The sequence below is a fragment of the Dasypus novemcinctus genome, chromosome 7, assembly GCF_030445035.2.
Source record: "Dasypus novemcinctus isolate mDasNov1 chromosome 7, mDasNov1.1.hap2, whole genome shotgun sequence".
In the NCBI taxonomy this organism is placed as follows: Eukaryota; Metazoa; Chordata; class Mammalia; order Cingulata; family Dasypodidae; genus Dasypus; species Dasypus novemcinctus.
The window spans coordinates 6,744,458-6,758,558 of NC_080679.1; positions in this window are offsets into that span (position 1 = coordinate 6,744,458).

The window sequence follows — 14,101 nt, forward strand, 5'->3', positions numbered from 1 at the left end:
ATTTTCTTCTAGGAGATGTATGGTTGTCACTTTTATATTCAGATCCTGATCCATTCTGAGTTAATTTTTATAAGGTGAGAGATAGGATCTTCTTTCTTTCTTTTGGATCTGGCTATCCAGTTCTCAGTTTTGGATCTGGTTCTCCAGCACCATTTGTTCTGTTCTGGCCCAGCTGGGAGGGCTTGACAACCTTGACAAAAATCACTTGACTGTAGATGTGAGGGTCTAGTTCTGAATCCCATCTTTAGTTCCATTGATCAATCTGTCTTTGTACCAGTACCATGCTGTGTTTACCACTGTAGCTAAGCAATATACTTTAAATTCAGGAAGTGAGAGTCCTCCAACTTCATTCTTTTTTAAAGACATTTTTGGCTTTTTGGGGCCCTTTACCCTCCAAATAAATTTGATAATTGACTTTTCCATTTCTGCAAAAACAAACAAACAAACAAACAAAAATGCTGTTAGGATTTTTATTGGGATTGCATTGAATCTGTAAACCATTTTGGGTAGAATTGACATCTTAATGATATGCAGTCTTCCAGTCCATGAACACAAAATGTCCTTCCATTTATTTAAGTCTTCTTCAGTTTCTTTCAGCAATATTTTGTAGTTTTCTAAATAGAGGTCCTTTATATCCTTGGTTAAGTTTATTCCTAAATATTCGATTCTTTTAGTCACTATTAGAAATGGAATTTTTTCTAATTTCCTCTTCAGATTGCACATCAGCAGTGTATAGGAATGCTATTGATTTTTGCATGTTAATCTTGCATCCTCCCACTTTGCTGAATTCATCTATTAGTTCTAGTAGCTTTGTTGTGAATTTTTTCAGGATTTTCTAGGTATAGGATCATATCATCAGTGAATAGTTCAAATTTTACTTCTTCCTTTCCTATTTGGGTACCTTTTATTTCTTTATCTAGCCTAATTTCTCTAGCTAGAACTTCTAACCCAATATTGAATAACGGTGGTGACAGTGAGCATCCTTGACATTCTTTGATATTTGCTTCAACTTATCCTAAGTCTTTAAAATTGCTCAGCTTAAGTTATCAAAACTGGGCCAGGGACTCACTAATGGGATGCAGATTTCCTCTCAAGTGTTTGGGTTAAGAGAGTCCTAAAAGCAGTTTTTCTCCATGCAATTTCTAGACTGGCCAGCAGATGGCACTCATTGGCACACCTTTCCATGAGGTGTTTCTTTCAATCTCTACTTTCCTGTATTTTGGTCTGGCCAGAGCCAAGCATCAAAGCAGACTCTGCTGGAGAATTCACTAAAGAGAAGCCCCCCAACTCTCCCTCCCTTTTCCCTTGTAACAGCTGACAGAAAATATCTGTTTCCCTCTCAGTCAGTTGCAGTGAGCCAGGGGTTTTACCCTGGCTGTAACAGTTTGATATGGTTATGAATGCCAAAAATAGACATTGGATTATGTTGTAATCTGATCTGTACCTGGGCATGATTGAGTTATGAGTAGTGTTAAAAGGCATGGCAAAGAACAGAGTTGAGGACTTTAATGTTGGAGTTTTGATTTTGGAGTTTGATGCTGAAGACTTAAACTGGAGCCCTGGGAAGTCAGCACACAGAAGAAAGAGAAGCCAGCCCCAGGAAGGAAGGAACCTTGAAGCCAGAGTAAAGCAAGCCCCAGGAACATAGGAACCCAGGAAGCCTGAACCCTCACAGACATCGGCAGCCATCTTGCTCCAAATAAACTTTGGCGAGGGAAGCAAATCATGCTTTATGGCCTGGTATCTGTAAGCTCCTACACCAAATAAATACCCCTTATGAAAACCAACCAAATTCTGGTATTTTGCATCAGCACCCCTTTGGCTGACTAATACACTGGCTTAATGTCTTGGGGTGGGGGGGAGCCCTTCCTTGCTATCATGGGGGTTTGGTAACTCCCACTTGTTGTCCCAGGCTCTTCATTTCTCTGTCCCTCACCCTCCTGGGAGTTGTGTAGCACTGTCCTGGTCTGCTGACATGCAAAGCAGGTCCCTCAGACAGCTTTTGACCCTTTCTCCATTGTTTTTGTGAGGGAGTTGAGCTCTTCCTGCCTACTCTGATGCCATCTCCTTGGAAACTCTTCACCACTAATTTCTGAATGTTGATCATGTACACCAGCATTTTACTGAATTAGTTCATTAGCTCTAGTAGCATTATTGTAGATTTCTGGGAACTTTATATATATGGATGTGTCATCTGTAAATACTGAAAGTTTTCCTTCTTTCTTTCCAATTTGTCTGCCTTTTATTTCTTTTTCTTGCCTAATTTCTCTGGCTAGAAGTTTCAGTACAATGTTGATTAACAGTGGTGATAGTGGAGAACTGTCCTGTTCCAGATATTAGAGGAAAAGCTTTCAATCTCTTGCCATTGAATATGATGTTAGCTGTGGGTTTTTCATATATGCTCTTTATCATGTTGAAGTTTCTATTTTTATTTTTTTGTTTCTATTTTTTAAAAAAGATATTTAGATTACATAAATATTACAGAAAAAACATAGGGTATTCCCATGTGTCCTGCTCCCCACACCACCCACACTTACCCACATTGACAACATCCTTCATTAGTGTGGTATATTCATTGCAATTGATGAACACATTTTGGAGCATTGCCACTAAGCATGGATTGTAGTTTACATTGTAGTTTATACTCTCTCCCATACAATTCTTTAGGTTATGGCAAAATATATAATGCCTATATCTGTCATTTCAATGTCATTCAGGACAATTTCTAAGTCTTGAAAATGCTCCTGTATTATGCCTGTTTTCCCTCTCCCTGACCTCAGAACCTCCAGTGGCCACTGCCTCCACATCAATGATATAAGTTCTTCCATTGCTAGAATTATAATAAGTCAATAACAGAATACCAATAAGTCCACTCTGGTCTATAGTTCATTCCCCAATCCTGAGGATTCTGGGATGGTGATGCCCACTCCATCTCTAATTGAAAGGGGACTTCAGTTCCATATGGCCAATAGATGGGACTCGCTTGCGGCTGTAGACTCTCTTGGATCCTTGGTATGGTTGTTGTCCATCATCACCTCCTTGTTAGTTGTCCTGGGTGAGTCCAGTAGATGTTGCAACTCTGTTAAGGCTCAGGGCCCAGCTGGCATATAGACATTGCAAAGATTCAAATCTCTTGAATGTACACCTACAAATTCCAGCACCAATTATAGGTTCAAGTAGAAGGGACAGAAGAGCCATGTGTAGGGAAACCATAACTGAGTCCAATTCTGTCACATTGGGGAGCACAACCCCCAAATTTGGGATAGTGTTTAATTTGGCAGTCAATGAGCTCCTGCTGAGACATGCATAAGTTAAACCTCTGAAATGACCTCCCAACTCACTTTGAAGCCTCTTAGCCATATAAACTCATTTGTCTTTACCTTTTCCTCCTTTCAGTAAAGGTATTTTTCCAATTGCATTGCTGGTTGGTGCTTGGTAGTAATCCCTCAGTTCCAGGGAGGCTCATCCCTGGGAGTCATGTCCTACACTGGGGGGATGTTATTGCATTTATATGCTGGTTTCAGATTAGAGAGAGGCCACATTTGAGCAACAAGGAGGCTTTCAGGAGGTAATGCTTAGGAACCCTATAATATTAGGCTAAGGTTCAATTTCAAGAGTAAAGATTCATAAGCAGAGTCACTGTAGCAGTTTGATATGGTTCATGAATTCCAAAAATAGATATTGGATTATATTTGTAAACTGGTCTATACCTGGGCCTGATTAAATTTTAATTAGGGCTTTGGTTGGGCCATGTCAGTAGGGTGTGAGTCCCCACTAAGGGGTGGGGAGTCACGATAAAAAACATGGCAAAGGACAGAGTTGGAGTTTTTGATGCTGGAGTCTTGAGCTGGAGGCCCAGGAAGTAAGAAGAAAGCACACAGAGAAGCTTGGTTGTGAGGAAAGAGAGAAGGCCCTGGAAAGAGAAACAAGCCATTTGCCTAATAGTCTACAGCTGGCCTTCTGTAGAAAGGCAAAGCCTGGAGAGCCTCATAGTCTGTAGCTGACCTTGTGGAGAAAACAGAGGAGCTGAGCCTGGAGACAAATGAGCCCTTGGAAGAGAGGAACCCAGGAAGACTGAGCCCTGGCAAATGTTGGCAGCCATCTTACTCCAACACGTGGCAAAGACTTGGTGAGGGAAGTAACTTATGCTTTGTGGCGTGGTAACTGTAAGCTTCTACCCCAAATAAATACCCTTTATAATAACCAACCAATTTCTGGTATTTTGCATCAGCACCTCATTGGCTGACTAATAGTCATCAATATCAAGGTCCCATCAATAGATCATCCTCCTTCACTAGTCATTGCCTCTGTACTTGGGGGATTTTGGCTGTTCCATTAGAGAATGTGGCAGAGCTCCCCAGGATGGGAATTCAATATTCTTTTGGTTATTGTGTGAATCTCCACCCACTGTGACAATGCCCCATGAACTCTCGAATATATTTATATGTCTTATGTGCTCCCAAGGTGAGGCAGAGAGAGGAATAGAATAGATGCAACAGGCAGCATTTTGAGGGTGATATAAGTGTTCTACATGATCTTGCAATGGTGGATACAGGCCATGTTAAGTTTCATCAAAATTTATAAAAGTGTATGGTCCAAAATGTAAACCATAATGTAAACCATTGACCATGATTGGTAGGTATGTTTCAATATTTGTATATCAGTTGTAACAAATGTACCATCAACATATAAAATATTATTAATAGGGGAAGGGGGGAAAAAGGGAAGATGTTGTATACATGGGAGTCCCTTATATTCTGTATGTGACTTTGCTGTAACCTAAAACTTCTTTGAAGACAAAATGAAAAATGTAAGACATTAGGGGAATGCGGCGGCTTGCTCGGTCGGTAGAGGTGGGGTCTGGCTGCGGACGAGGGGTCGGTCCAGCTCAGGACGAGGGGTCGGTCCCACTTGGGACGAGGGGTCGGTCCCACTTGGGACAAGGGGTCGGTCCGGCAGCAGACGAGGGGTCGGTCTCACAGGGGTTGCGTGGTTTGGCTGATGAGGTCGCCCGGCGAAGCCGGCGACAAAGGGGTCACCCGGAGAAGCAGGCGATGAACTGGGGACAAGGGAGGCCAGGCCCTTGTCGGGGGCTCTCAGGACTGGAGGGCGCACAGCAGAAGAACTACCACGGAGACGAGATAAACATGCAGGTCCACTTTATTGAGGGAGAGGCAACAGTTTTATAGGGGCTGGGGAAGGCTGATTGGTCGAAGCCACGCCCTGTTCTGATTGGTTGCCGGCGAAAGGTCAGTGGGTGGTGCTGGACGGGGGAGGGGTGGTGGTTAGGGATTGGCTGTCGCTGTTGCTGGGGGAAGGGGCAGGGTTTAGGGATTGATGGCTGCTGTTGCTGGGGTGGAGGGCGGACTTGAGTTTCCCGCCCACGCCTGGCTGTTGCTGCTGTCAGGGGAAGGGAAAAGGGCAGACTGGATTTTTCTGCCCACGCCTGGCTGTTGCTGCTGTCGGGGGAGGGGAAAAGGGCAGACTGGAATTTTCCGCCCTGCGCCTGCGCAGGGAGAAAGAAGAAGAAGGGTGCCGCCCCACAGGCATCGTGTGGCGCCATCCGGGAGGAGGGGCGGCCGCGGAAGCATGGCTGCCGAGAAGGGGAGACCCGAGGGCACTCTGCGCCCATGCCGAGCTCCCTTCAGGGGTGGCGGTGAGTCCGACCAGCCACCCTATTATGGGGGCAGCTGCTTGGAATTAGGCCTACCGCGGCCGCTCCCCCGCCGGGCCACACTTCAGCCCGAGGGGTGACCGCAGGGGAATAAATGTAAGAAAATGTCACTGTACATAAAGGACAACAGATCTTACAGTGATGACAGTCAAAATGTCAAAAAAATTTTTAAAAACTTTTTCATTATTTTTTCTTATCCCAAATTAAAAAAATTTTTTTGTGCTTTATTTATTTTTAAAACTATCATTATTTCATTTTCTTATTAATTGTATTTGGCTATTTTATTGGCTTCATTTTTGGAGATGTTTTGGATCACAGAAGGATTACAACTGTGGCAGGGGAAGACCATTTGTGTGGGGTGTCAGTGAAGGGGGATACATGGGAGGAGGTTCACCTGGGTATTCCTAGTTTTCTGAGTGTTCTTATCACTTTACCAAGTGCCTTTTCTGCATCAATGGGGATGGTCATGTGTTTTTTCCTCTTTGTTTTGTTAATTTGGTGTATTACATTAATTGATTTTATGTTGAGCCACCCTTGTATAACTGGGATACACTTGATTATGGTATATAATTCTTCTAATGTGCTCTTGGATTTGATGTGCAAGTATTTTGTCAAGGAGTTTTGCATCTATATTCATAAGACAAATTGCTCTGCAATTTTCCTTTCTTGTAGTATTTTATCTGGCTTTGAGAAGAATGAATATCCTGCTGTTTGGGGGTGCAATATTTAATATGTTTATTAGGTCTAGCTCATTTATCATATTATTAACATTGTTTCCTTTTTGATCTTCTGTCTAGATGTTACTATCTACCTATGAGAGTGATGTATTGAGGTCTCCAACTATTATTGTAGAGGGTTCTATTTCTTCCTTCAGTTTTGCCAGTGTTTGCCTCATATATCTTGGGGAACTATGGTTAGGTGCTGTGACAATTTGAGATTATTTTATGAATCCCCAAAAGAGAAAGATTATGTTTGTAAACTAAACTATTCTGGGTGTGTGATACCCTTTGATTATATTGGATTCAGTTGCGGGGCTCTTGATTAAACTACCTGTTAAGATTAGGGTCCCTCCCCCTTGGTAGGCCGACATAAATGGACAGTCACTCAAGAAGACATGTCAAAGGAGAACTTTGTTATTTTGATCCTGCCATATGACAGAAAGGAGAAGGTTCAAACAGCTACAGCTGTTTGAGATGTAGCATTTGTCTGATAACTTGCAGCTGACCTTGGGAAGACAGCCGAGACTGATAAAGAAAGCCCAAAAAGAAATGAGCCCTATGCCAGGAGAGAGAGGAAGCCCAGAGAGACAAGCCCTATGCCAGCCTTCAGCTGAGAGAGAAGAAGCCCAGCTGGGAAGGCTAAACCCCCATACAGATCAGTGACCTCTTGCTTTAACATGTGTCAACTGACTTTGATGAGAAAGCAAATTGAGTTGGACTCTTTAGGGCCTTGTAACAAAGTTTTTACCCCAAATAAATACCCTTTATAAAAGCCAACAGATTTCTGGTACTTTGCATCAGCACTCCTTTGGCAGAGTAATACAGTTGCATAAGTATTTATGATTTTTTTTTTTTTTTTGGTGGACTGACACTTTTACAATATATAGTCTACTTGTCTCTTGTATCAGTTTTTTCACTTATCTATTTTATCTGATATTAGTATAGCTACTCCAGCTCTTTTTTTGGTTATTATTTGCATGTAATGTCTTTTCTATCCTTTTACTTTCAATCTATTTGTATTTTTGGGTCTACAGTGAGTCTCTTGTACACAACATATAGTTGGTTCATGCTTTTTAAAAAAATCCATTATGCCAATCTGTTGGCAAAAATCCACTATGCCAATTTTGATTGGAGTGTTTAATCCATTAACATTCAGTGCTATTACTTGAAGGCAGTACTTTGGTCATTTGTCCTTCGGTTTTAGAATGTCATACTATTCCCCCCCCCCTTTTCTTTTATTGCAACCTCCTTTTCTGTATAGTAAAATTCTTATGTGATGTAACTAACTGATCCCTCTCTCATGTCTATTTCTACATATTTTTAAAATACTTCCTTTGTGGTTACCCTGGGGTTCATATTATACAATCTGCATGTCTAACCTTCTAATTAGCCCCTCTCTTTTCTTTTCCTTTCCACCTGCAGAACTCCCTTCAGTAATTCTTGTAGGGCAGGTCTTTTGTTGATAAATTCTTTTAGTTTCTGTTTATCTGTGAATATTTTATACTGTCCCTCATTTTTGAAGGGCATTTTTGTCAGAAAAAGAAGTTTTGCCTGGCAGGTTTTTTTTCTTTCAGTACCTTAAATATCTCATACCACTGCCTTCTTGAATCCATGGTTTCTGATGAGAAGTCAGCACTTAGTCTTATTGAGGATCCCTCACATGTGATGAACTGCTTTTCTCTTTTGTTTTCAGAATTCTATTTTTGGTATATGACACTGTGATTAGTATGTGTCTTGGGGTAGGTCTATTAGGGTTGAGTCTGTTTGAAGTACGTTGCATTTCATGGACATGCATATTTTTTTCCTAAGAGTTTGGAAATTTTTAGCCATTTTTTTCCTCAAACATTCCTTCGGCCTCTTTTCCCTTCTCTTCTCTTTCTGGGACACCCACGATATGTATGCTTGTGCACTTTGTGCTGATGCTCAAATGCCTGAGACATTGCTCAATTCTTTTTCTACTCGTCTGTTTTTCTGAGTGTATGATTTCAATTGTCCTGTCTTCTAGTTCATTGATGCATTCTTCGGCCTGTCCAAATCTGCTGTTATATGGGGTTCTAACTTACAGCTGAGTGGTTCTATAGTCTTAATCCACAGCCATGATGCCTCTGTGCAACTTCCAAGCTGCACGGGGCTAAGTAAAGGGAGGGGTCCAGACAGATAGGTCTGGGGCAAAAATCTCCTGATCTTGTAGATTTTCTTTTTCTTCAATTCAGTGTTTGTGGAGTCCTTCTCTAGTCTCTATCATGCTCCAGAGTTCCAAGTAGGTGGGATTTGTCCTTTTATTAGTTGATTCTAAGGAAAGACTTTACAAGGGGATATCTTACATTGCCTGTTGATGACATTGCTCCTGATGTCTTTTAATTTACTTATTTTGGGGAGGTCATGGAAAACTTTTTATTTTTATGTAGTCAAATCTATTGATTTTTATCAATTAAATCTGAATTTTGAGTCACAGAAGACTACTTTGTTTAGAGTAAAGAATTCACCCATCTTTCTAGTACTGTTATGGTTTCTTTTTAAAAAATAAGTAAGTTTGCTGATTCATTTGGAATTTATTCAAATGTATCTAATTATATATTTTTTAAAATGGCTAACCAATTTTCCCATCACCATTTATTTAAAAGTCTCATTATCACCCCATGTCACCTTTATCAGAGTAAATTTCTATACTCATTTGCATTTATTCCTCATCTCTCTGTTCTTTTCCACTGGGTTATCTATTGTTTATTCTCCATTGCAATGTTTAAATATCTGGTAGGGCTAGTACCCTGTGATAGTTTGTGGCTTTTTGGACCCCTGAAAATCATGTCCACAGACCTAATCCTTTCCTGTGGGTGTAAACCTATTGTAGGTGGGAACTTTGGATTAGATCAATTCAGTTAAAGGTCTTTTGATTATATTACTTTAGCAGGGCATGACCCAGGGTGGGTCTTAATCCTCTTACTGGAGTTCTTTATAAATGGAATATGTACAGAGACACAAAGAGAAACCCACAAGAGAGAGAGGAAAAGCCAGAGGAACAGAGAGAAAGCCATGAATGGAAGGAGCTGAAATCAATGGAACCTGGGAGACAGGAAGCCAGCAACAAAATCAGGAAGAGAAAGGAGAAACCAGCAGATGCTTCCACGTGGCAGCTGTCAGGGAGAAGTCATGGCCTAATGATGCCTTGATCTGGGCACTTTTACAGTATCAGAACTATAAGCTTGCAAGCTAATAAATCTCCACTGTGAAAGCCAGTCCATTTCTGCTGTATTATTTTTGGTAGCTTTTAGCAAAGTAAAATATACTTCATCCTAGCTTTCTTCCCTAGTATTTTTATGCCATTTTTTTTTCATGTTTCTTTTTCCATATAAACTCATTATCAAATTTTCTAGCCCCAAGTTTAAATTCTGCTAAATGTATATATTAAATTAGGGAACTACTGATATCTTTATGATACTGCTATTTTAGTCAAGAATAAGGAAAGTTCCATTTTTTCGAGTCTACTTTTAGATTTTTCAGGAGGATTTTCACATTTTTTTCATGTGGGTTTTATACATTTAAGTTTTTTTCTCTGAGATATTATATTTCCTTTGTAAATGAGATTTTAAAAATCTTTATCCTTTAATCACCATTTTTTATAAATGAAAGCTATTTATTTCTTCACATTATATAACCTATATTTTACTTATTTTATCATGTGATTTCTTTGTTCTGTTAATGTGGTGAGTTACACCATCTGCTTTTCTAGTATTACTCTTCCTTTCCAATCTTGGTATAAACTCTACTTGTTCATAATAGTCTTTTGAAATGTTCCTGGGTTTGATTTGCTAATACTCTGTTAAAGGTTTTGGAAGATATTGGTTTGTAAATTTTCTTTCTCATAAAATGACCTGGCACTTATTTCCCTTTCCTATTCTTTGGAAAAATTTGTGTAAAGTTGTGTTCTTTCTTAAATATACGTATACATTTATCAATGAACCTATCTAGGAGTGGTGTTTTCTTTGTGGGAGGATTTTAATAACCAAATAACTTTTTAACAGATCTAGGATTATTAAGTATTGTTATTTCTTGTAAAGTTTTATTAAACTTCATTTTTCAAGGAATCTGTCCACTTCCACAATTGTTTGCCTAACTTCTTCATATTATAAGCGCTTTTATATCTGCAGGGTGAATAGTAATATGCCCTTTTTCATTAGTGATATGGATAATTTATTTTCTATTTTTTTATTGGTCTTGCTAGGGATTATTTTTATTAAACTTTTCAAGACCTAACATTTGGTTTTGTTGATTTATTTCTATTATATTCTTGCTTACTATTTCATTGACTTGTGACCTTTATTGTTTTTTTCCTTCTACTTTATTTGTATGAGATTTTTGATTAATTTTTAATTTCTTGAGATGAAAGTTTAGATAACTGATTTTCAGCTTTTCTTTTCTAATAACTGCTTTTAAGTCTATACATTTATCTCCAATCACAGCCTTAGCTGCATTCCTCAAGTTTAGTTATATCTTACCGTTATTATCATTAAGTCCAACCTATTTTCTAATTTCTATTGTGATTTCTTTTTTTGACTCATGGGTAACTTAGAAGTATTACCACACGATTTCTAAGCAGTTAGAAGTTTTCTAGTACTATCTGCATTTTTATTGATTTCTAGCTAAATTCCACTGTTGTTGAAGAAGAAATTCAGTGTGATTTTTATCATTTGAAAAGATTAAGGCTTTCTGTATTGCTTAATTGTGCTTACGTTTGGTAAATACTTTAAACAACAAAAATGAGTGTGTGTGTAGGAGTGGCTGTAGTTCAAGTGGTTGAGCATCTGCTTCTCATATACAAGGTTCTGGGTCCAATTCCTGGTACCTCCTTAAAAAAAAAAAGAGTGCAGCATTCTGTCAATTGGATTGAGTTTGTTAATTGTGAAGTTCATCTCTTCTATATTTTTACTGATTGTCTGCTTATGCTGTCATCTACTAAGAGAGGCATGCTAATATCTTCCAGTATAATCGTAGATCTGTCAACTCTTGATATATTTTGATTATACAGATTTAGAATTGTAATATATTCCTGATTGACTGACCCCCGTGGTAGGCAGAATAATGGTCCTAATCCCCAGAACCTGTGTACATTAGGGCACATGGAAAGGGAATTTAGATAGCATATGTAATTAAGGTTGCTAATTGGCTAACCTTAATACAGGGAGAGAGTAGCCTAGATTTCCAGGTGTACCCAATATAATCACAGGGACCTTAAAAATGGAGGAGGCAGCATGAAAAGAACTTGGCCCAATGATGTTAACTTTGCAGATGGGAGGCAAGGGCTAAGGGCCAAGGAAAGAGAATTAAGTTGGAAAGGGCAAGGAAACAGATTTTCTGCTAGAGCCTCTAGAAAGGAACACAGCCTTGCTAATACTTTGATGCTAGCCTACTGAGAACCACTTTGGGCTTGTGAATTCCAAACTCTAAGATAATGAATTTGAGTTGTTTTAAGCCACCAAGTTTCTACAAATTTGCTATAACAGCATAGAAAATATAACCTTTTTCATAAAATATCATTATCTTTAGTGCTTTGTGCTTTACAGTCTACTTTGTCTAATATTAACAAAGCTGCATCAGTTTTCTTTTGCTTTGTTTTTCCATGGTATACCTTTCTCCAACTTTAAAATGCCATTTCATTGTCTTCGGGCTTTATTGTTATTTTGAAGATACGGTCTATTTGTCCTCCTCTCCCCCATGATTTTACTTTATTTTGTCTTGGTTTTCACTAGTTTAACTATGATGCATCCAGGTGTGATTTCTTTGTATTTACCTGCGTGGAGTTTGCTGAGCTTTTAAAATCTGTGGCTTGATTTCTTCCTTCAGTTCTGGAAAATTCTTGGTCAGTACTTTCTCAATTATTTACTTTTCTACTCCATTTTCTCTCCTCCTTGGATTCCAGTTGCATAGATGGTAGATCTCTTTGATGTCTCTCTTTCCAGTATATTAAATTGTTTTCTTCTGTGCTTGTTGGACCATTTTATACTGTAGTTTTACTAACATTCTTGCCCTGGTTTTCACTTACAGCACCAGCCCTGTCCCCTAGCCATGTTTTCTGGAGCCCCAGCACAGCAAGACTGTAGGAAATCCACTGTTCCTCAAAAGATTTTGACTTAACTTTTTGGCATCCTACACCCACTTAGCTTAAATACTCACCAAATATTTTGAAAAATGAACAGTTGTGTGTTTTAATCCTCTCGAGGGTTAAAGTGTTAACTCCAGCCCTATGCCCAAAATAGTGCAGGTTGCCTGGTCTCCCAGCAGTAGGATCCTGCCAGGCAAAAGCCTGGCTCTTAAGTGTGCCCAGAATCAGCAAGTAGCCCCAGAAAAGTTGCTGATCACCTCCTCTGTCCTTTCCTCTCTCAAATATTAGCTCCTCTCACCCTCTCTGCTTCAGAAGCTCCTTGATGCTTTTAAACTGATTTTTGCATGTACCATTTTTTTACTCTCAGCACAATTGTCTCAAACTTCAACCCAGAAGCAGAAATCTTCATGTACTTTTCCTTATCTCCCCCACACTCTTTTGTGTCATTTAGTTTTTGAAGAAACTTATTTGTACAGTTAAATTCTCCACATTCTGGATTTGGTTAATTGCTTCTAGAATGGTGTTCAATTTCTCCCTCTAATTCCCACATTTCATGCAAGACTGGCAGTTGGATCAAAAGTTTTGATTCATGTTCCTCTGTAGATTGATTTGCCATCACCTCATGCTTGGCTGTCCCATTTCAGTGTGCTAAAAATGTCAAGTGGGGTCAGATGCTCTCAGCCTGATCCATGAGTTATATAATCTCCCTATAACTTGACTTGGGTTTCTACCAAAAATAGAACCTGAGACAAGGCTTGTATGTAGAGTTCATTTTGGAAGCGATTCCACAGAACAAAGAGAACTGGGTAGAGTGAAACAAGGAAGGAGGAAAACTTAATCCAAGGCTGTACCACAGTACTGGTTAAAGTGGGTAGCCACAGCTCAATCTTGGAGGGGGTCCCTTTTCAAGAATCAGGTATAGAATGTACCAAAACCTGTCTGCTTGAGACAAAGAAGGGGGTGTTCATTCACCCTATCAAGTCCCTGATGGGTCAAGGCTTGCCCCAGGGGTTAACTCCCTCACATTTCCAAGTTTGTGCCAGCATCCCTCCTGGAAGTGTCAGGAAAAGCCCAAAAGCAAAAACATAGAGACACTCAGTGGAGCTGAAGTGAGGTGTTGCCAGGCTACACTTGCACATGGGTAGTTGTCTCAGGCAAGAGCCAGGTAGTAAGATATGCTAGTGGGGGTGTTGGGTATATTTTATGCTCAGTCTTACAACCTCTCAGCCAGCAGTGCCAGCAGCCATTGTTACTTATTTCTTAAGTATCTTATTTTATTAGGAGCTAAAGTACTGATTTTATAATTCCATCTTCATTTATTAAATGGAATTTTTCCATAAAGAATTTTCCATCAGCTGTTTGATTACCCTGCATCCTGAACTATGCTTCCTTTGAAAACTACCTTTCCTGTACAATGGTGGTTATTTCAGTATAATTATGAACCGAGACTCCATAATTTTCATGCTCAAATTGCGTCATCTTTGGCCAGTGGGAGCCTCTTCAAGTGGCTTCAATAACCTTTTAAGAACCTATTAATTTTTGAGAGTATTCTTTCTTTCTGGTACAAGATGTCTCAGGTTCAACTTGGACATTCCCTGCCCCAGACCT